The 21,712-nt window shown below is 39.4% G+C and overlaps 1 long non-coding RNA gene across 1 annotated transcript; it reads right to left on the reverse strand.

The window, feature by feature from the left end:
* Positions 1 to 815: 815 nt before the first annotated feature.
* Positions 816 to 21,503, reverse strand: LOC133645601 (uncharacterized). Its single transcript, XR_009825154.1, has 4 exons — positions 21,369 to 21,503; positions 9,702 to 9,856; positions 9,543 to 9,628; positions 816 to 1,911 (listed from the first exon to the last, which is right to left on the reverse strand). It is a non-coding gene; the product is annotated as an uncharacterized LOC133645601 (long non-coding RNA).
* Positions 21,504 to 21,712: the final 209 nt, after the last annotated feature.

Raw genomic sequence — 21,712 nt, forward strand, 5'->3', positions numbered from 1 at the left:
AGCCTTGGCGTCACCATAGACAGCGATTTTAAACTTGACAAACAAGTCAATGGCGTTTTAAAATCGTGTTTTTATCATCTTGGTCTTTTAGCAAAGGTAAAACCATTTTTATCTTTTAACCTTTTTGAACAAGTCGTGCATGCTTATATTTCTAGTCGCCTTGACTACTGCAATGTACTTTATGCTGGCATTAGCCAAAAAGCTCTCTCCCGGTTGCAGTTAGTCCAGAACGCGGCAGCACGACTTTTAACAGGGGCCAGGAAACGCGAGCATATAACCCCAATTCTTCAGAGTTTGCACTTGCTCCCTGTTCGATTTAGATATGATTTTAAAACCTTGCTGTTTGTTTTTAAAGCTTTACATGGACTGGCACCTCAGTATATCTCGGACCTCATCCAAATTTACACTCCTGCGTGCGCTCTGAGGTCCGAGAGCCAGCTCCAGCTCGTGGTGCCCAAGACCAGACTTAAATCCAGGGGAGCCAGGGCCTTCTCTGTGGTCGGCCCTAAGCTCTGGAACACTCTGCCCCTCCATGTTCGAACCGCTCCCGCAGTGGAGTGTTTTAAGTCTCGTCTTAAGACCCACTTTTATTCTTTGGCTTTTAACAATACGTGAGTTGTGTGGCCCTCTGTGGTCCTCTGTGTTTTTTAAAAATGTTGATTTCTATTTACTGTTTTAATTGGTTTTACCCTTTAAAATCGTTTTTAATATATATATTTTTTATATTGTTTTTATCCATCCATCCATCTTCTTCCGCTTATCCGAGGTCGGGTCGCGGTGGCAGCAGCTTAAGCAGGGAAACCCAGACTTCCCTCTCCCCAGCCACTTCGTCCAGCTCTTCCCGGGGGATCCCGAGGCGTTCCCAGGCCTGCCGGGAGACATAGTCTTCCCAACGTGTCCTGGGTCTATTGTTGTTATTGGTCTATATATTGTTTTTATGTTCGTTTTATATTCATTTATTTTTTGTTTTTATTCAGTCATTGGTGGAGCTAAGGATAATATTTGAATATTGTTTTTAATATTGTTGTGCAGCACTTTGGAAAAATTGTTGTTGTTTAAATGTGCTATATAAATAAAGTGGGTTGGATTGGATTAGATTGGGTTTCCCTGCTTAGGCTGCTGCCCCCGCGACCCGACCTCGGATAAGTGGAGGAAAATGGATGGATAGATGGATGGATTCCTAACGTGGGGTATTCAGACTATGTTGTACTGGTAGTTCTGCGTCGCCGGTGGCGCCAACCTAGGATTTTTTGGGGGTGCACATAAGCCTCGCAGGAGGCTAAGCAGGGGGAGGGGACAAGACAACGTGGCCTACGCTAGCTACGCGGCACGAGAGTATATTCCAGGCTTTACACTCAATTAAATAACAGTTTATCTGGGAGTTTACATCTCAATGAAAAGCCGCTTTGGTTATGTCAAAGTCCCTCAGGTGCAGCTTGCATCGGTGTTGTTACAGTCCTCTGCTTATGAATAATTGCGTTTGTTTTTATACGGAATAAATAAGCCCGTGCACACGGAACACAACATTCATTTCCACCAATTACTCCTCTGTCAGATATGTTCCATTGTGTGTCACAGCGGTGGGAGGGGAGCACTTCATTTCATTTAGATACAGCAAGTCGCTGCGCTTAGACTGGGTGGGAGATTAAAATGTAACTGAATTTATCGTCTCTGTGGGGAAAGGCAATCATCGCAGCGTCTGCTATGGCAGCACAAACTGTGATATTATTGATATTGCCTCGCCGCGTCACTCTGCACTCACGTAATCCTCTGAGATTATGACTGATACTACAGGTGGCGCTCCAGTCAAGGATCGCTACTCGGGCCCCATCCTCCAGGGCCCGTTGGACCGGATTAAATCTCGAATGGTTTGCATGGAGGTCAGCGGCATGGACCAAAAGGTCGCCCTGTCTGGGAAGACACAAGTAAATGAAATAATTACCCTAGGGAACACAAGCACAATCCAATACAATACATCTTGAATTTCTCTCGGGAACAATTAAGTATCTATCTATACAAAATGTATATATGTAATAACTTGTGACTTGTGTTCAACAGTTGAGCATTTATTTGTGCTATATACAGATTCGGTGGTACCCAATACGTCCTCGCTCATTAACACATTATAACGGGACTTTACTTTTTTTGCTACGACTTTGTATACTACGGTAGATGACCTCGTAATTACACACCTAGTCTGACTTTAACGTGATGGCTTAATCCTTAAACTGAATTTAACCTATAGGACTTCACACACAATAGTTAATGTTTACAAAACTGAAAAGTACAGTAGTCTTATGAATAAAACAAAAACATTCTTCTCAAAATAGTTTATCATCAGGTCAGATGCATCATGCCTCAAAGTGTCTGCATTTTAGACTAGGGTTGTACGGTATACCGGTACTAGAATAGTACCGTGATACTAGTGAATCATATTCGGTACTATACCGCCTCTAAAAAGTACCGGTCCCCGCCCCTTTTTTTTTTTTAACGGGCACGTCGTGACATTGCTGGTTTTACGAGCAGAGGAGCATGTTCGGCAACGCACAATCACGGAGTACTTACTAACAGGCAATGTTTGTAGACAGAAAAGGGAGATTGGACGCACTTTGGCTTAAAAACTAACGATAAAGGTGAAGCTATAACAATGAAACGCCCTCAGGAAGAGGTGCTTTAAGACATAGCTAGATAGCTAGCCGCTAATGTCAAGCCGCAGTCTTCTAAATCACTAATCTTGCCTCCATGGCGACAAATAAAGTAATTTTGTTACAAGTATCATCCCTGCAGGACGAGGAATAGCTAAACATGCTTCACTACACACCGTGGCTCACCGGCATCACAATGTAAACAAACGCCATGGGTGGATCTACACCTGACATCCACTGTAAGGATACCAAGTACAGGAGCGTATCTAGTCGATACTACGATGATTACATCAATATTTTTTTAAGCATCACAAATCCTTTTTTTGTTTAAAAAAAATGTATATTATGTTTATAAACTCAGGAAATATGTCCCTGGACACATGAGGACTTAAATTATGGCCATTGTATGATCCTGTAACTACTTGGTATCGGATATATATACATTTTGTGGGTATATTAAAATGTACTTTCTCAACGTCAAACATTTGGATTTAAGGGAGCGAGACATTTATGTGATGGGGCTCTGGCCCCTCTCACCCCTCCCGGCCCCGCGCTGAAAGCAGTGGGGTTTGAATTAGAGCAAGTGTTTGTGGGTAATTGCTCTGATGAAGAATTAATATCATTGCTGAATATTGGCGTTGTTAGGTAGCTGCTGCAGACACAAACACAACATCTTTTATTACTTGTATTAGTATTTCGCTCACGTCCTGCTGACTCACACCTAATTGGCCTCAAGCTCAAAATGGGCACGGTTCCAATTAGTGGTCAATGTGTCCTTTTTAGCACACAAGTCATTCCAGGGTGAGTGTTGCCACATGCGTGTGCGTGTGTGTGTGTGTGTGTGTGTGTGTGTGTGTGTGTTCTTGTATTTCTACCCTTCTTGAGACATCAACAAGGAAAAGTACCTTCCATATGAGGACCGGTGAACAAGTGAGGACCGAAATCATAGTCCCAATACGGAAAACCATTGCCATCTAATAGAGAGCCAAATACTAGAGTCTGTGAACATTGCTCCAAAGTCAGGATATTTTGTTGATTTAATGTGCATACAAAAGTAAACATTGACGGGTGCAAAGGCAGCAATATATGATGAAACAAGACGGCAGCTAAAGAAGGACTTTCCTATTCATCCCCGAAAAAAACCCGCCAGGTGAACAGCTGATTTAATGACTTGGTATTTTTAATTTTTGTTTTTTTGTCATAAAGAAATACAATCATGTGTGCTTACGGACTGTATCCCTGCAGACTGTATTGATCTATATTGATATATAATGTATATATTGTGTTTTTTATGTTGATTTAATAAAAAATAATTTTTATTTTATTTTTTTATTTTTCTATTTTTATTTTTTTTAAATTTCTTGTGCGGCCCGGTACCAATCGGTTCACGGACCGGTACCGGGCCGTGGCCCGGTTGTTGGGGACCACTGCCATATGTGACCATAGGATGAACAAATACACTACTACGGTACTAAGACTATAGTGGCCATTAACAGTTAGCTTCTACAGCCGGGTTCCCCAAAGTGCGGCACATCTGTGGTCCGTGACTCGTTTTTTCATCGGCCTTAAGCACGTTACAAAAAACAAAAAATAGAGACCTCATTGAACCCCCGGTGGTGAAATCTATCAAAATTAGGGTGGTCCCAAAAAGGAGGGATTTTTCAAATTGACTGTGTGTCGGTTTAAAAAGTGCTCCCCCTCTGGTCAACATATGAAATAACAAGTGTGTGTAAGAAATTGAAATGTGCCCCCTTTGGCCAAAATTAATTTTAAAAAATAAATAAATATGTATTTAGAGACATACTGTAATAACTTGAAGTAAATAATGAAGATTAAAAAACAATTACTAACAAAAAAACAAAAAAAAATAGTAAAAGCTTACCTTTTTTATATTTGCATAGTATGTATACATTATTAATGTTGTAAATACAAATATTTATATATCTAGCAAGGGTGGTCCTAAAGAGGTAGGCATTTTTGGAGTGTCTTATGAGGGTAACAAATACAAAAACGTGTGTGTGTGTGTGTGCGTGTGTGTGTGTGTGTGGTGACAGTCAAAGCAGCTGAAGCATAGAAGCAGCTTGATTGAAAAGTAGTCAAATGATAGAATACATCTTGAAGGTAAATAAGTAGATAAATAGATATATAGATAAATACAGTAGATAGATGGATATATAGATATAACCTTTATTTGATTTGGTAACATACACGACAAGACTGGGTATACAATGAGAAGACAATTAAATATACAGTAAATATATTTTTCAAATACTGTTAAAGGGAACTGTACTTTTTTGTGATTTTTTTTGGCAGTCATCTACAATCCTATGTAAGACAAGAACACATATGTTTTTCCTTTTTCATGCATTCTAAATCATAAATAAATGCCAACAAAGGTCAGCTAAGAGTGGAGCTAATGGGTGGGTGCAAATGAGTGTTGTGTCTTTCTCGCCATCTCCGGGTCTAAGTTGAATGTCAAAGCTGACCAACGTCTCGGTTTGTGGCAACAAACTTCGACGAAGTGAGCGACACGATTTATAATCTAGAGTTAGCGTTTACCAATTTCGACAGTAGAAGCTCAGTATGTCAGTATAGCAGCATACAATGCAAAACAATAACAGTGCAATACTTTTTATAACATGGTCACTACTGCCTAGTTTCTCTTGTTATATTCTTATTTCACAGTTATATTTTTATTCTCATTGTTGTTTTTTATTTGTATTATTATTGTAATATTTTTCTATTTTGTTTCCATTTTTACACCCATTACTTACTTATTACTTTTTAAATTTGATCTCAATTCTGTACACTGCTCCTGGAATTTTTCTTTTCCTGAGGGAACTCTCCTGAAGGAATCAATAAAGTACTATCTATTTATCTATCTACAGTGAGCTAGTTCGCTCTCTGTGATCACGGTGCCGCTAAAAATAGTTTGTCTGCGTTAGCACTTATAATAACAATATCGATCATACTTGGTTAATATTCACGTCACAAGATGTTAATGGAGTATTGTTGGCGGTTTTTAGATGTTTTTTTAGAGGGCTTTTGGGCGGGTTAGTGTACTCTCGTTAGCTGCTTTGCAGAGGTGGGGAAAGTACCCACAAAGTGTAATCAAGTAAGAGTACCGTTATGTTAGAAAAATTGTATCTAAGTTAACACAAAACTTTGTGTTACATTGAGTTCAGCTCGCCCGGCGAGAGGACAAAAGCTGTCTTTGATCCTACCAAGCAAAAGGCTTGTAAAACTCCACTGTGTAGGATGGGAAGCAACATGAAGGTGTTCTGTTTCTTTGATGTATTGTAATCAACGGAAAGATATGGTCTTGACCCGAGATCTACAAAGAGAAGAAGAAGCAGGACCTGACTCCCCTCCAGGGACCTCTTCTTTGAACTGTTTTACGACCTTTTCTGTGAACTGTTTACGACCTTTTCTTTGAACCGACCTTTTCTTTGGACTGTTTGTAATCAAAGGCGATGGCTGTTTACAACCCCGCTCCCTTAGAAACAGCTGTTGCCATGTAATCAGGGAAAGTCCAAATAAAACAAATCTTTCGTCAGAGCGTGGTGAGACTGGACAAAGAGTACAGTCCAGACGTCTCTCCTCAATTGAGCCAAATTTAATTCCGTCTCTGTTTATTTCCTTGCTTCTTGTCTTGTTTAATAGATGTCATCAGTGTTTGAACCTGACAGTTAGTTTAGAATAACATGACTCAAGTAAAGGTAAAAAGTAGTCATCAAAATAACCACTTGAGTAAGAGTATGTAAGTAATGTGTGAAAAAAACAAAACTATTAAACTGTTAATTAACTTGTGAGTGACTTCTGATTTATTTAGGAGTTATGTTTTATGAGGACTACAACTGTAGTCAGTGTGTGTGTGTGTGTGTGTGTGTGTGTGTGTGTGTGTGTGTGTGTGTGTGTGTGTGTGTGTGTGTGTGTGTGTGTGTGTGTGTGTGTGTGTAAAACGTAAAAATCATATACACTTTACTGCAACATATTTTCTCCAGGTGAAAGTGGAATTCTTGTAGGCTGAAATGTGAACATTTCTACTGACACAGATGACAGCACATGATATAAATGTTCTTTTTACTAGTTTGAAAGTAATCACTGCCTTGTCTGACGTCACGCCACTGTTTACAGTCAGTATGTTTCTATGTAGTCTAATTTGTCAAATAAATCAAGCTATTAGCGGTGCCATCCTGTATTATTTGAATATCTTACTATTGCATAACACCAAGGTACTTTAGGGACCAGCTTAATTTAAAACACAATCACAATTTCATATAGGATATATGATGTCTATGTAAGGCACCCGCTCCATCTCTTCGTCAATTTGGGGGTCCTTTGCCTAGAAAATGTTGAAGACCCCTGCACTAAATCATCTCTTTGAATTGTACTATTGTGGAGTAAGACTTTTGCCAATAACATGGAAGGGCGTACCAGCATATGAGTCAAAAGATTAAAGGAAAACTACTGTTTTTTTTAATTTTTTCCCATAATCAATGCACAATCTTTATGTGACACATGTTTTTCCCTTTTTTGTGTTTTCTAAATTAAGGGTTCTCAAACTGCGATACGTGTACCACTAGTGGTACGCGGGCTCTATCTAGTGTTACGCCAAATAAAGGGCTCTAAAATACATTTAAAAAATGCCTCCATTTACATGTAATTAATTCTTCTTCCTATTACTATTATTGTTGTGTTTCATGGTCAGTCGCAGCCAAACGATATTAGCAGCTTAAGCTAGTTAGTATCAAAAAACACATTCAAAAACTGCCTGCATTTACATGTAATTAATTATTCTTCCTATTAGTATTATTGCTGTGTTTTATGGCAGGTTAAAGCTAGTTAGTAGCTAGTAGCTGGCTACTTGTTAGTGGTCGAGGGAGCAGTGTAAAAAAATGCGATGTGTTACTAAAAAAAAGTGCAATTTGATGCCTGCAACATGTTTCAAAAAAGCTGGCACAAGTGGCAAAAAAGACTGAGAAAGTTGAGGAATGCTCATAAATGATAAATGGGTTATACTTGTACAGCGCTTTTCTACCTTCAAGGTACTCAAAGCGCTTTGACACTATTTCCACATTTACCCATTCACACACACATTCACACACTGATGGCGGGAGCTGCCATGCAAGGCGCTAACCAGCAGCCATCAGAGGCAAAGGGTGAAGTGTCTTGCCCAAGGACACAACGGACGTGACTAGGAAGGTAGAAGGTGGGAATTGAACCCCAGTAACCAGCAACCCTCCGATTGCTGGCACAGCCACTTTACCAACTTCGCCACGCCGTCCCCTCATCAAAAACGTATTTGGAACATCCCACAAGTCCATCCATCCATCCATTTTCTACCGCTTAGGCTAATTGGGAAGAGGTGGGTGCCATGATTGGGTATAAAAGCAGCTTGCGGGAAATGCTCAGTCGTTCACAAACAAGGATGGGGCGAGGGTCACCACTTTGTGAACAAATGCGAGAGCAAATTGTCAAACAGTTTGAGAAGAACATTTCTCAACGAGCTATTGCAAGGAATTTAGGGGTTTCACCATCTACGGTCCGTAATTATCATGGACGCCCCTGCTTATTTCAGCAAGACGATGCCAAGCCACGTGTTACAACAGCGTGGCTTCATAGTATCAATCATTCAATCAATGTTTACTTATATAGCCCTAAATCACGAGTGTCTCAAAGGGCTGCACAAGCCACAACGACATCATCGTAAAAGAGTGCGGGTACTAGACTGGCCTGCCTGGAGTCCAGACCTGTCTCCCATTGAAAATGTGTGGCGCAATATGAAGCCTAAAATACCACAACAGAGACCCCGGACTGTTGAACAACTTAAGCTGTATATCAAGCAAGAATGGGAAATAATTCCAACTGAAAAGCTTCAAAAATTGGTCTCCTCAGTTCCCAAACTTTTACTGAGTGTTGTTAAAAGGAAAGGCCATGTAACACAGTGGTAAAAATGCTCCTGTGCCAACTTTTTTGCAATGTGTTGCTGCCATTAAATTCTATGTAAATGATTATTTGCAAAAAAAAATGAAGTTTCTCAGTTCAAACATTAAATATATTGTCTTTGCAGTCTATTCAATTGAATATAAGTTGAAAAGGATTTGCAAATCATTGTATTCTGTTTTTATTTACCAATTACACAACGTGCCAACTTCACTGGATTTGGGTTTTGTACAAGTAATTAAATGGATGGATGGATGGATGGATGGACAAGTAGTTAAATGTTCTTCCTATTACTATTATTGTTGTGTTTTATGGCAGGTCGCAACCAAACGATGTTAGTAGCTAGTAGCTGGCTACTTGTTAGTGGTCGAGGGAGCAGTGTAAGAAATGCGATGTGTTACTAGAAAAGTAGTTCCTCTGTGTTAGCTCTTACAATAACACTGTCGCTAAAGCTTGGTTAATATGCGGGTCGCAGCCTTTAAATATGAGTTGTGTTGGCGGTTTTGTTCTGTTTTTTTAGAGCGCATTATAGGCATTGTTAGTCGCCTAGCACTAACAGTTTTATGTCTGTTCTAAAAACAGGTGCGGTTTCCCTTTAAATATTGGGGTATGTGGACGTCTGGGTTATGATCCGTTTCCCGGATCATGTTTTGTTCTGTTTGTTTTGACTACCTCAGCTCTGTTTTCTGCATCCCTGGGTTTGTATTTCAGTTGCCACGACTGCAGATTAGTTTCACCTGCCTCTGATTAGTGTTCGGGGCGCTCACCTGCTCCTGGGCACTAATCAGAGAGCTATTTATTCCAGTTTTTCTCCACAATCAGTCTGGCTTCCTTCTTTTGGATTCCTGTTTATATGCTCGCTCCCGCGCTAGCCTCCTTAGCTTTGCCTCCCGTGCTATCGGCACGCTTGTGTGTTTCCTGCATGATTTATGCAAATAAATAATTTCCTACCTGCACGCTGTCTCCGGATTTTTCCGTCTGCATCTCGGGAGAACGACCTCCGCATAACCACGCGACCAAGTCGCCGCAGTCTGGGTCTGAAAAAGGCAAGATTTACTGTCCAATGTTTGACATGAGATTTTTAAAACTGTAAAACAAGAGTGTCCTCACCAGAGACACGTCAGCGCCAAACCCTTCAAGTGACACACGGCTGTCATCTCGATGAGCAGCGTCTTACGAGGAGGAGCGATGTGACACTTGTCTCTGCAAGGATGTTGGAACGTTGCATCACCCACCTGGCTAAGTTCGCCCGGTTTGCCTCACTTCTGCGGGAAGAAAGAAATATAATTTAAATTTGCCGAAAGGAAAACGATCAACAATTTGTGGACATTTCATGCATATTCTGACACTTAATAATAGTATTGCTATTGCAGAATAACCACAATTGTAAAACTGCACATGTCTTCGTAATGTGATCTTCCGGTACGGAACATTAGAGACTGATTTTATGCCGAGGAGAAGTCAGAGTTTGAAAACCCTTGTCCATCTCAGAGTGTGTTTAAAGTTAAAGCTAAAGTACCAATGATTGTCACACACACACTAGGTGTGGTGAAATTTGTCCTCTGCATTTTACCCATCCTCTTGTTCACCCCCTGGGAGGTGAGGGGAGCAGTGGGCAGCAGCAGTGCCGCGCCCGGGAATCATTTTTTGGTGATTTAACCCCCAATTCCAACCCTTGATGCTGAGTGCCAAGCAGGAAGGTAATGGTTCCCATTTTTATAGTCTTTGGTATGACTCGGTCGGGGTTTGAACTCACAACCTACCGATCTCAGGGCGGACACTCTAACCACTAGGCCACTGAGTAGGTTATTAGGTTGGGATATTAGACAGATGAACTGGGCACTACCATGTTACTGTTTTCTGGGATCATAAGACAGAAAGCAAAACAATATACTGTCGTGGTCAAAAGTTTACATACACTTGTAAAGAACATAATGTCATGGCTGTCTTGAGTTTCCAATAATTTCTACATCTCTTATATTTTTGTAATAGAGTGATTATAGCACAAAAAACATTCATGAAGTTTGGTTCTTTTATGAATGTATTATGGGTCTACTGAAAATGTGACCAAATCTGCTGGGTCAAAAGTATACATACAGCAATGTTAATATTTGGTTACATGTCCCTTGGCAGGTTTCCTGGGATTAAAGGCCTTACCTTTTCTCCTCCAAACATATTGCTGGGTATTGTGGCCAAACACCTACATTTTTGTTTTATCTGACCACAGAACTTTCCTCCAGAAGGTCTTATCTTTGTCCATGTGATGTCAGATGAAACAAAAATTGAGCTGTTTGGCCACAATACCCAGCAATATGTTTGGAGAAGAAAAGGTGAGGCCTTTAATCTTAGGAACACCATCCTACCGTCAAGCATGGTGGTGGTAGTATTATGCTCTGGGCCTGTTTTGCTGCCAATGGAACTGGTGCTTTACAGAGAGTAAATGGGACAATGAAAAAGGAGGATTACCTACAAATTCTTTAGGACAACCTAAAATCATCAGCCCAGAGGTTGGGTCTTGGGCGCAGTTGGGTGTTCCAACAGGACAATGACCCCAAACACACGTCAAAAGTGGTAAAGGGAATGGCTAAATCAGGCTACAATTAAGGTTTTAGAATGGCCTTCCCAAAGTCCTGACTTAAACGTGTGGACAATGCTGAAGAAACAAGTCCATGTCAGAAAACCAACACATTTAGCTGAACTGCACCAATTTTGTCAAGAGGAGTGGTCAAAAATTCAACCAGAAGCTTGTGGATGGCTACCAAAAGCGCCTTATTGCAGTGAAACTTGCCAAGGGACATGTAACCAAATATTAACATTGCTGTATTTATACTTTTGACCCAGCAGATTTGGTCACATTTTCAGTAGACCCATAATAAATTCATAAAAGAACCACACTTCATGAATGTTTTTGCAACAGCAACAGCGAGCAGTCAGCGAGCAGTCACTCACGGCTTGTAGATTTTGTTATTACCTACGAACAAATCCCAGCTAAGAAAACATTGGTGAATACAAAAATCTCCTTAAAAACTTTGTAATTGGGCCAAGAACAAAATTTGTTCTTAAGAACGGTTGCTGAATGGGGCCCAATGACCCCAAACATGTGAAAAGTGGTAAAGGAATGGCTAAATCAGGCTAGAATTAAGGTTTTAGAATGGCCTTCCCAAAGTCCTGACTTAAACGTGTGGACAATGCTGAAGAAACAAGTCCATGTCAGAAAACCAACACATTTCGCAGACCTGCACCAATTTTGTCAAGAGGAGTGGTCAAAAATTCAACCAGAAGCGTGTAGATGGCTACCAAAAGCGCCTTATTGCAGTGAAACCTGCCAAGGGACATGTAACCAAATATTAACATTGCTGTACGTATACTTTTGACCTAGCAGATCTGCTCACATTTTCAGTAGACCCATAATAAATTCATAAAAGAACCAAACTTCATGAATGTTTTTTTGTGAGCAACAAGTATGTGCTCCAATCACTCCATCTTAAAAAAATAAGAGTTGTAGAAATGATTGGAAACTCAAGACAGCCATGACATTATGTTCTTTACAAGGGTATGTAAACTTTTGACCACGACTGTATATATATATATATTTTGTTGCCACAACGACAGAAAACCACAGAGATTTTCGAGGTTAGTTTTTGCTCCTCTTTTTCTCTTCCTTGGCGGGTCAGCTCGTTCATCTTGAGGGCCGCCGAGACGTCAGGGCAGCGCCCGGCCCAATCGATCAGCTGGTCCGCGACTGCCCTTTGTGTGCCCGCGCACGTGTGTGTGCACGTACAAGAGATCTGACTCAGCAATGGTCCTAATAGAACAACAGCAGAGGACCTTTGCCTCTCACAAATTACTTTTCTCTGTCTTTTTCTCATCTTTTTTTTTTTTTTTTGGACCCATTCTTCCAATTTCAACATCACCGTCCCATAATTCCCTGCAAATGTTAACTGGCTGCTATTTCCAACCTGCCTCGCCTTTCTCCCATTCCGCCGTCCTCCCCCATCCTCGCTTGACATCCATACGCGACGACACAGCGTTTCATGTTTCCGTGGTGACGCCTAATTAAGCTGCTTGTCACAGGAACAGGTCACTTATTAGAGGCAGGGAGGGGGAGTAGGAGGATGGTGCCACCTGGCAGCTTTGTTAAAACCGATAATTGTCACCTGTTGGGGAGCCAAAAGGTGAAACCGAAGACCGAGGGGATGGATGTATGTGGAATATTCACAGGACTCCAATAATTCACTGAAAAGTAGGAAATATATTTATGTAACACAATTTTTCGTTAAACTTGATTCATGATTATATCATTATTATTGTATAATTTTTTTCCTTTTATTCATGTATTTATTTTAGATTCCTTGCATGTTTTTCTATTACAACACATGCAAGGGAAATACATTATCCGGTTCAAACACTGATGACATCTATTAAACAGACAAAGAAGAAAGGAATTAAACAGAGACAGAATTAAATTTGGCTCAATGAGGAGAAATGCGTAGACCTGTACCCTTGGACAGTGCCCCACCACGCTCTGGCGAAAGATTGTACGCGTCCTGTTTTATTTGGACTTTCCCTGATTACATGTCAACATTTGTTTCTAAAGGAAGGGGGTCATAAACAGCCATTGCTTTTGGTTACTAAACAGTTCAAAGAAAAGGTGCCTGGAGGGGGGTCAGCTCATGCTTCCTCTCTGCTTTGTAGATCACGGGTCAAGACAAAATCTTCCTGTGGATTACAATACATCAAAGAAACCGACACCTTCATGTCGCTTCCCATCCTACACAGTGGAGTTTTACAAGCCTTTTGATTGGTAAGATTAAAGACAGCTTTTGTCCGCTCGCCGGGAAACACATTGAAACACAAAGTTTTGTGATAACTTAGATACAATTATTCCGACATATATTGTTCAATAGTTTATTTTTTCAGTGAAAAATAGGAAATGTAACATGATCCAAACAAGGGCTGTTCTAACTTTTTCCACCAATGGCCGCACTCTGATAGGTCAAAGTATGCGCGGCCCATTTTGATATATATTTTTTGTGAAATAAATAAAAATAAAGATAAAAATAGACATATATATTTAAAGACAAAACTTAGTATCAGCTTTGTGTTATAGGTGACAAAGTGTATTATTAGCAGTTATTACAGGGGTGCCCAAAGTGCGGCCAGGGGGACCGCAGCTTGAGTTTTGTCGGGGGAAAAATCAATAAAACTGAGAAAATAAAAGAGCTAAACAACATGATGTAATGGGAAAAAGCTGAATTTTGTATTGTAATAACAAATAATCAATGATGGGTAAGCTACTTGGAAAATGTAGTAATCTAAGCTACAAATTACTCTCGATTAAATGTAGCTAAGCTACGGGGGAAGCTATCCCCGAAAAACTACAGCAAGCTACACTACAAACTACATGGCAAAAGTAGCTTGCTACATCAAAGCTACATTTAACGAAATTTATATCTATGGGCCCACATGTATGATATCAATGTTAATGTAACTGAGAGTGTACACATGGACCCAATAAGGGTTCATTACTATTAACTATCTGTCATTTAGCTGGGGACATCCCTACAACTACCTGTAGGGGTCCTCGCACTTACTTTATGTATTTATTTACATTGCTTTTTCTTTGGCCCACCCCTATAATGTTATTAATTTTCTCATTTTCAGTAAAACAACAGCATCTATCTAAATCAGTGGTTCTTAACCTGGGTTCGATCGAACCCTAGGGGTTCGGTGAGTCGGCCTCAGGGGTTCGGCAGAGCCTCCGCCGCGGAGGTCAAGACACATCTGACTCATCGTGTAAATAAAAACTTCTCCCTGTCTGCGAATTATGGATGCCCCCAAACAATGTTCCCTCTAATTTTCCATATGCAAACGCAAAAACTCCTTGAGCATTCAGTGGAGCACATGTGAGCGACGTCAGACGTGCACATGCACTGTGGTCACACCAGCAGCACACCTGTCCCAGACCTGACTAAATAACAAGTTCAATGTTTTGTTATTGTAATCAAATGACAGCAGTCATTTCCATGAGATTATTTTCTAATATAAGTGTTTCCGCCCACTCACAATGACTATAACATATTGTTTTTCATGAGCTGTGTACTAGTATTATATGTCTGGGTGGGGGCCTACTTTGGAAATAATGTGTACCCCTTTCAGATATCGCATTTAGTTTCCAGTAAAACATTCACATGTTGCACAATGAGATGTAAACATGGGATTATGTGTACATTCCTGTAACTTTCTGTTTGTAAAATATATCTTTATTAGTATTTCTTTAATATAACAACATCATTTTATGATTACGGTTCGGGTTCGGTGAATGCGCATATGAAACTGGAGGGGTTCGGTACCTCCAACAAGGCTAAGAACCCCTGATCTAAATCTTGACAGGAAAACAAACAATGACTTGTGTGTTATTTGGGAACAGTTGGTACTAGTTAAGTGCAGTAAAACTGTTCATGGACTCAACTGACCTTAATGTGTGTTCCTAAATTTCTGTTCCACGTCTTCGATGAAGAGAGCAGTTATGATTTTGGTTTACAGAGTAGACGACTAAAAACTAAGGTTTGGGTCATTGTTTTGTCTAAACACATACATTTGTCTAAATATGGCCAAGGACACACATTATTGTGGGTTTCCTGCACGTCATCTTCATCACAAAAGGAAGAATTACATTTGCAGGAGAGAATTGCTCTGCCATTTTCAAGTATGTTTCTTTTTTCTTGAGTCGTCAGCTTGAAGCGTCCCTCTATCTCCGACTCATTCGTCACCATCTGTTATGATTTTGCTTACTGTGATGACCCGCCTTATCTTGCCTCTGATTGGCCAGTATGTAATGTTTCGTCCTAACTTTAGACAATTGTGAGTCCTCACACCCATTCATCCAGGTCATTGTGTTTTCTCCATCATTTTTGGGGGCCGGGATTCGCAGTCCATTCTCTGTCTTTGTAGCTTATAGCTCTGATGTAAGCTACCTAGCTACATGGGTTTAAAGGCCTACTGAAATTATTTTTTTTAATTTAAACGGGAATAGCAGATCCATTCTATGTGTCATACTTGATCATTTCGTGATATTGCCATATTTTTGCTGAAAGGATTTAGTATAGAACAATGACGATAAAGATCGCAACTTTTGGTATCTGATAAAAACAACCCTTGCCCCTACCGGAAGTAACGTGACGTCACAGGACAAAGGATTCCTCACAATTCCGCTTTGTTTACAATGGAGCGAGAGACATTCGGACCGAGAAAGCGACGATTACCCCATTAATTTGAGCGAAAAGATGAAAGATTCGTGGATGAAGAACTTTAGAGTGAAGGACTACAGTGTTGTGCGGGGTGTATCTTTTTTCGCTCTGACCGTAACTTAGGTACAAGCTGGCTCATTGGATTCCACACTCTCTCCTTTTTCTATTGTGGATCACGGATTTGTATATTAAACCACCTCAGATACTATATCCTCTTGAAAATGAGAGTCGAGAACACGAAATGGACATTCACAGTGCCTGAACATGTAAATACACGGTTAATAATTTTCAGCTTGGCGAAGCTAAAAAAATAGAAGCTAACTTAGCTACAGAGCTAACGTGATAGCAGGCTCAAATGCAGATAGAAACTAAATTAAAAAAAAACCCTGACTGGAAGGATAGACAGAAGATCAACAATACTATTAAACCATGAACATGTAAATACACGGTTAATAATTTTCAGCTTGGCGAAGCTAAAAAAAATAGAAGCTAACTTAGCTACGGAGCTAACGTGATAGCATCAGTCTCAAATGCAGATAGAAACTAAATTAAAAAAAAAACCCTGACTGGAAGGATAGACAGAAGATCAACAATACTATTAAACCATGAACATGTAAATACACGGTTAATAATTTTCAGCTTGGCGAAGCTAAAAAAATAGAAGCTAACTTAGATGCAGTGGCGGGCGTTGTACGCTTTTGACGACACCCCGGCCGCCATCAGAGTCGGCAAGAAACATATATTTCCCCAAAGTTACGTACGTGACATGCACATATCGACACGCACGTACGGGCAAGCGATCAAATGTTTGGAAGCCAAAGCTGTACTCACCGTAGTGCGTCTGCTATCCTGCTCAAAACACAACACAACCTCCCGGTGTTGGTGTTGCTACAGCCAGCCGCTAATACACCGATCGCACCTACAACTTTCTTATTTGCAGTCTCCATTGTCCATTAAACAAATTGCAAAAGGTTCACCAACACAGATGTCCAGAATACTGCGGAATTTTGTCGAAGAAAACAGAGGTATTTGTATGGGTCCAAACACTTCCCTTGACCTCGTGACGTCACATGCATACGTCATCATACCGCGACGTTTTCAAGCGGAAGTTTTGCGGGAAATTTAAAATTGCCCTTTATAAGTTAACCCGGCCATATTGGCATGTGTTGCAATGTTAAGATTTCATCATTAATATATAAACTATCAGACTGCGTGGTCGGTAGTAGTGGGTTTCAGTAGGCCTTTAAAAGTAGCCACCTGTAGTTTATTGTGTGCATATATTAACACTAAACCTTCTATTTTGTTTATGTGAAATACACAATGGACATTATGTAAAATACACAATGGACGTTATACTTTTGTTATGTTTATTTTATGTTTATATTTTCAGTCTTACACACCTAAATGAAAGAAGAAGTGTAAAGAAATAAAACTGAGGAAGGAAAATAATGCAAAAGAAGAAACATCAATCCTCAACACAACGTCTAGAGCATCTCTTTCTTCATACTGTTAACTAGCTGCACACGCTGGAAACGAGCAGCGAGGGCAGAATGATAATGACTTTATTGACAGTGCAGTGTGAAAGCCGATGTGTTTACTTTGCAATTAAGTAAACACAGTCTTAAAGAACTATAACCTGCGGATGCACTCTCTGACAAAACATCCACATTTTGATATCCGGCCCCTGAGCCCTTGGGCTCTTGAAACTGTGGCCCTCCCTCTTCTTTATGTGTTGAATAACCCTGGTATACAGTAAATATATATATATTTTAAAGTGTTTGCATATGTGTTTGAGTGTTTTTTCTTTAGCTTTGTTGGTTCAAAAAACAAAAAAACAGTGGCATTATTTAAGCATACAAACCATTAAAGTGCTATAATCATATTATCATATTTGATACATTTCAGGTTGAAGTAGCTTAAAATAATTGACTTATTTACAGTACAAACAAATATGAATATGACAATTTAACAGAGGTTGTTTGGTAAGCTCACAGTTTTTGTCATTAAGGATAATTAAATTAGATACATTTTAAGGACTTTTTACAGTTGAACAAAAATATCACTATTTTTTTTCACTTGTCTTGTTTGTTAACTGGATGGTGCTACTTTTTCCCAATCAAAGCATGCAGCACAACTTGGTAATGGTGTGTAGAATATATGTAAACAAATGAAAAATAGTACATGTCTCTATTGTTGCACTAATTAAACATACGAGTCATTAAAGGGCTAAAATCGGCTTAATATAGTTCAATATTTGACACATATTTACATATTTCTGGTTGTGGTATAGCTTTAATACAATTTACTCATTAAAGAGGAAATAAATATCAATATGATATTTTTTAAAGCAGTTTTCTGTCAGCTGATCGTTTCAGTCGTCAGGGACAAATTAAATCAAATTCATTTTTGGGACTTCTGAAAAACTTAAACGAGGGTAAAAAACATCTCACTAAACAAACCAGTCCTTGATGTTTGGATTTCAATATGGACTACTGTTTTTACAATTGCTACGATTGTCCACCAGATAGTGCTACTTTTTTCCCATTCAAAGCATGCAGAAAAACATCACACCTGTTTTGCCATGCAAGTAAAATTGTAATTGCATCTCCATTGATGTTTGGGATGGTGTGTGTGTGTGTTGTTACCTAAAAAAACAAAACAAAAAACGGAAGTTCTTAGTGACCATACCTAAATTCCATAAATCTGATTAATAGCTGATACATATATTTCAGGTGGAAATAGCTTTAAAATGGGATCGGCGTGGCTCGGATGGTAAAGCGCCCGTGTCAGCAATTTGAGGGTTGCAGGTTCGATCCCAGCTTCTGCCTCCTAATCATGGCCGTTGTGTCTTGGGTAAGACACTTCACCCAACTACACCTACCCTTAAAAAAAGACATTCTTAATGTCAATGGGACTTACCTAGGTAAATACAGGTTAAAAAACAAAATAATACTAATATTAATTGACTAATTCAAAGTAAGAAAAATATTAAGATTATATTTTTACGGCACATATTAGGTACAAAGGTGTGAGTATTTTTTTTTTAAGGATTAAGGGTTATGAATATTCTATTTAAACCAGGGGTGTCAAACTCATTTTAGATCGGGGGCCACCTGGAGAAAAATCTACTCGCTGGTACGATAACTTAAAAATAAAGACAACTTCAGATTGTTTTCTTTGTTTAAAAATTGAACAAGCACATTTTGAAAATGTACAAATCATAATGTTGTTGGGGGGGGGGTTTACACTTACATGTTGTGGTTAATAGTATTCTTTGTCGTTATTTATACTTTTTGAATACATTTTGTGATAATGTTCATTAGTCAACTCATTGGTGTTCATTTTCAATCTATCAAGATTAAAAAATTATATAACAATCAAATTACAGTATGTTATTCATGTAGTTTGATCATTTTCCTCGACTGATGTACTAACATCATGTGGTTTATTTTGTACATACAGTCGTGGTCAAAAGTTTACATACACTTGTAAAGAACATTATGTCATGGCTGTCTTGAGTTTCCAATAATTTCTACAAATCTTATTTTTTTGTGATTGGAGCACATACCTGTTGGTCACAAAAACATACATAAAGTTTGGTTCTTTTATGAATTTATTATGGGTTTACTGAAAATGTGACCAAATCTGCTGGGTCAAAAGTATACATACAGTAATGTTAATATTTGGTTACATGTCCCTTGGCAAGTTTCACTGCAAAAAGGTGCTTTTGGTACTCATCCACAAGCTTCTGGCAAGCTTCTGGTTGATTTTTTGACCACTCCTCTTGACAAAATTGGTGCAGTTCAGCTAAATGTGTTGCTTTTCTGACATGGACTTGTTTCTTCAGCATTGTCCACACGTTTAAGTCAGGACTTTGAGAAGGCCATTCTAAAACCTTAATTCTAGCCTGATTTAGCCATTCCTTTACCACTTTTGACGTGTGTTTGGGGTCATTGTCCTGTTGGAAAACCCAACTGCGCCCAAGACCCAACCTCCGGGCTGATGATTTTAGGTTGTACTGAAGAATTTGGAGGTAAACCTCCTTTTTCATTGTCCCATTTACTCTCTGTAAAGCACCAGTTCCATTGGCAGCAAAACAGGCCTAGAGCATAATATTACCACCACCATGCTTGGCGGTAGGCATGGTGTTACTGGGATTAATAGCCTCACCTTTTCTTCTCCAAACATATTGCTGGGTATTGTGGCCAAACAGCTCATTTTTTGTTTCATCTGACATCACATGGACAAAGATAAGACCTTGAAACAAAAATTGAGCGTCATCTACATTGATACAAATAATAGCTATTGTGACATCCAGTGGACACATTTAGAACAGCTGTTTCTTTCATTCAAAAATTTCAGGTTTATTTTTATACTTAGCAAACTCATCCCGTGGGCCGGATAAAACCTGTTCGCGGGCCTGTTTCGGCACTCGGGCCGAACGTTTGACACCCCTGATTTAAACTGTGAACAAACATCTAACCTCCACAGCTGTGGTGACGTGCAAAACCCTCAGTTAATAAAAAAGTACCCACTCAAAGCGTCCGTCTAAGTGCAAAAAAAAAAAAGGCTTAGAACATCCAAACACATTACACGCTCCATTAAGTGGTCGTCCGGCACTGTGGGGACAGTTTTGTAAGTCAGCTATGAATCACATCATTTCCATAGCCCGGGAAATCAGACATGAAAGAAGCATTGCACTCGGCAAAGAACGTCAGGGCCCATTAGCACGTGTGATGCCCTGAAATCAGTCAGTGTCAAACTAACTTTAAAGCCTGTCTCATGCAGCCGAGAAAGAGCTTGTGATTCAATGAGATCAAGCTGTGATTATTTCTTTTGCCAGGAAGAAACGCACATCAGAATGAGGCTGAAGTGATAAGGGAGGCAAGATGAAATAGATAACGATAAAAATGGACTCATGAAAGTGTGTACGTGTGAATATTGAAGGAGGAGGACGAGGGCATGTTTGTAATGCACAGTTGGGAATCAACATACAATTAATACAAACGAAATTCATACTTAACAAGCTTCGCAAGCCACAGCATGAAAATATAGCGTTATCATTTTCATCTCCATGTCATTTTTCTGGGGGTGCACGATAATTATCAGTCGGGCCGATATAAAGAATTACAGTTTAATGTCATATCGATAAATCTGGAAAAAAAAATTAAAATAAAACACTCCAATGAGGCGAGATTACCCAAATTGTACTAGAGCAGGGGTCGGCAACCCAAAATGTTGAAAGAGCCATATTGGACCAAAAATACAAAAACAAATCTGCCTGGAGCCGCAAAAAATTAAAAGCCATATTACATACAGACAGTGTGTCTCAAGATATAAATGTAATTAAGAGGACTTAAAGGAAACTAAATGAGCTCAAATATAGCTACAAATGAGGCATAATGATGCAATATGTACACATCGCTAGCCTAAATAGCATGTTAGCATCGATTAGCTTGCAGTCATGCAGTGACCAAATACGTCTGATTAGCACTCCACACAAGTCAATAACATCAACAAAACTCACCTCTGTGCATTCATGCACAACGTTAAAAGTGTGGTGGACAAAATGAGACAGAAAAAGTGGCATAAAACACGTCCTAGAAAGTCGGAGAAAGTTATATCAATCAATACATGTAAACAGACTATACGGTGAGTTCAAGGACCGCCAAAATAAGTAGGACAAAACGGCGCTCGCCAAATACTCGAATCAGTGAAGCATGTTTAATATAAACAGTGTGCTTTATAACAATTAGGGAGGTTTGTGTCATGTTTGTCCTCCTACAGAAACCATACTAAAACAAAAAAATAGATTTTTTTTCCCCCTCATCTTTTTCCATTCTTCATACATTTTTGAAAAATCTCCAGAGA

This window comes from Entelurus aequoreus, linkage group LG03 (assembly GCF_033978785.1).
Source record: "Entelurus aequoreus isolate RoL-2023_Sb linkage group LG03, RoL_Eaeq_v1.1, whole genome shotgun sequence".
Lineage (NCBI taxonomy): Eukaryota > Metazoa > Chordata > Actinopteri > Syngnathiformes > Syngnathidae > Entelurus > Entelurus aequoreus.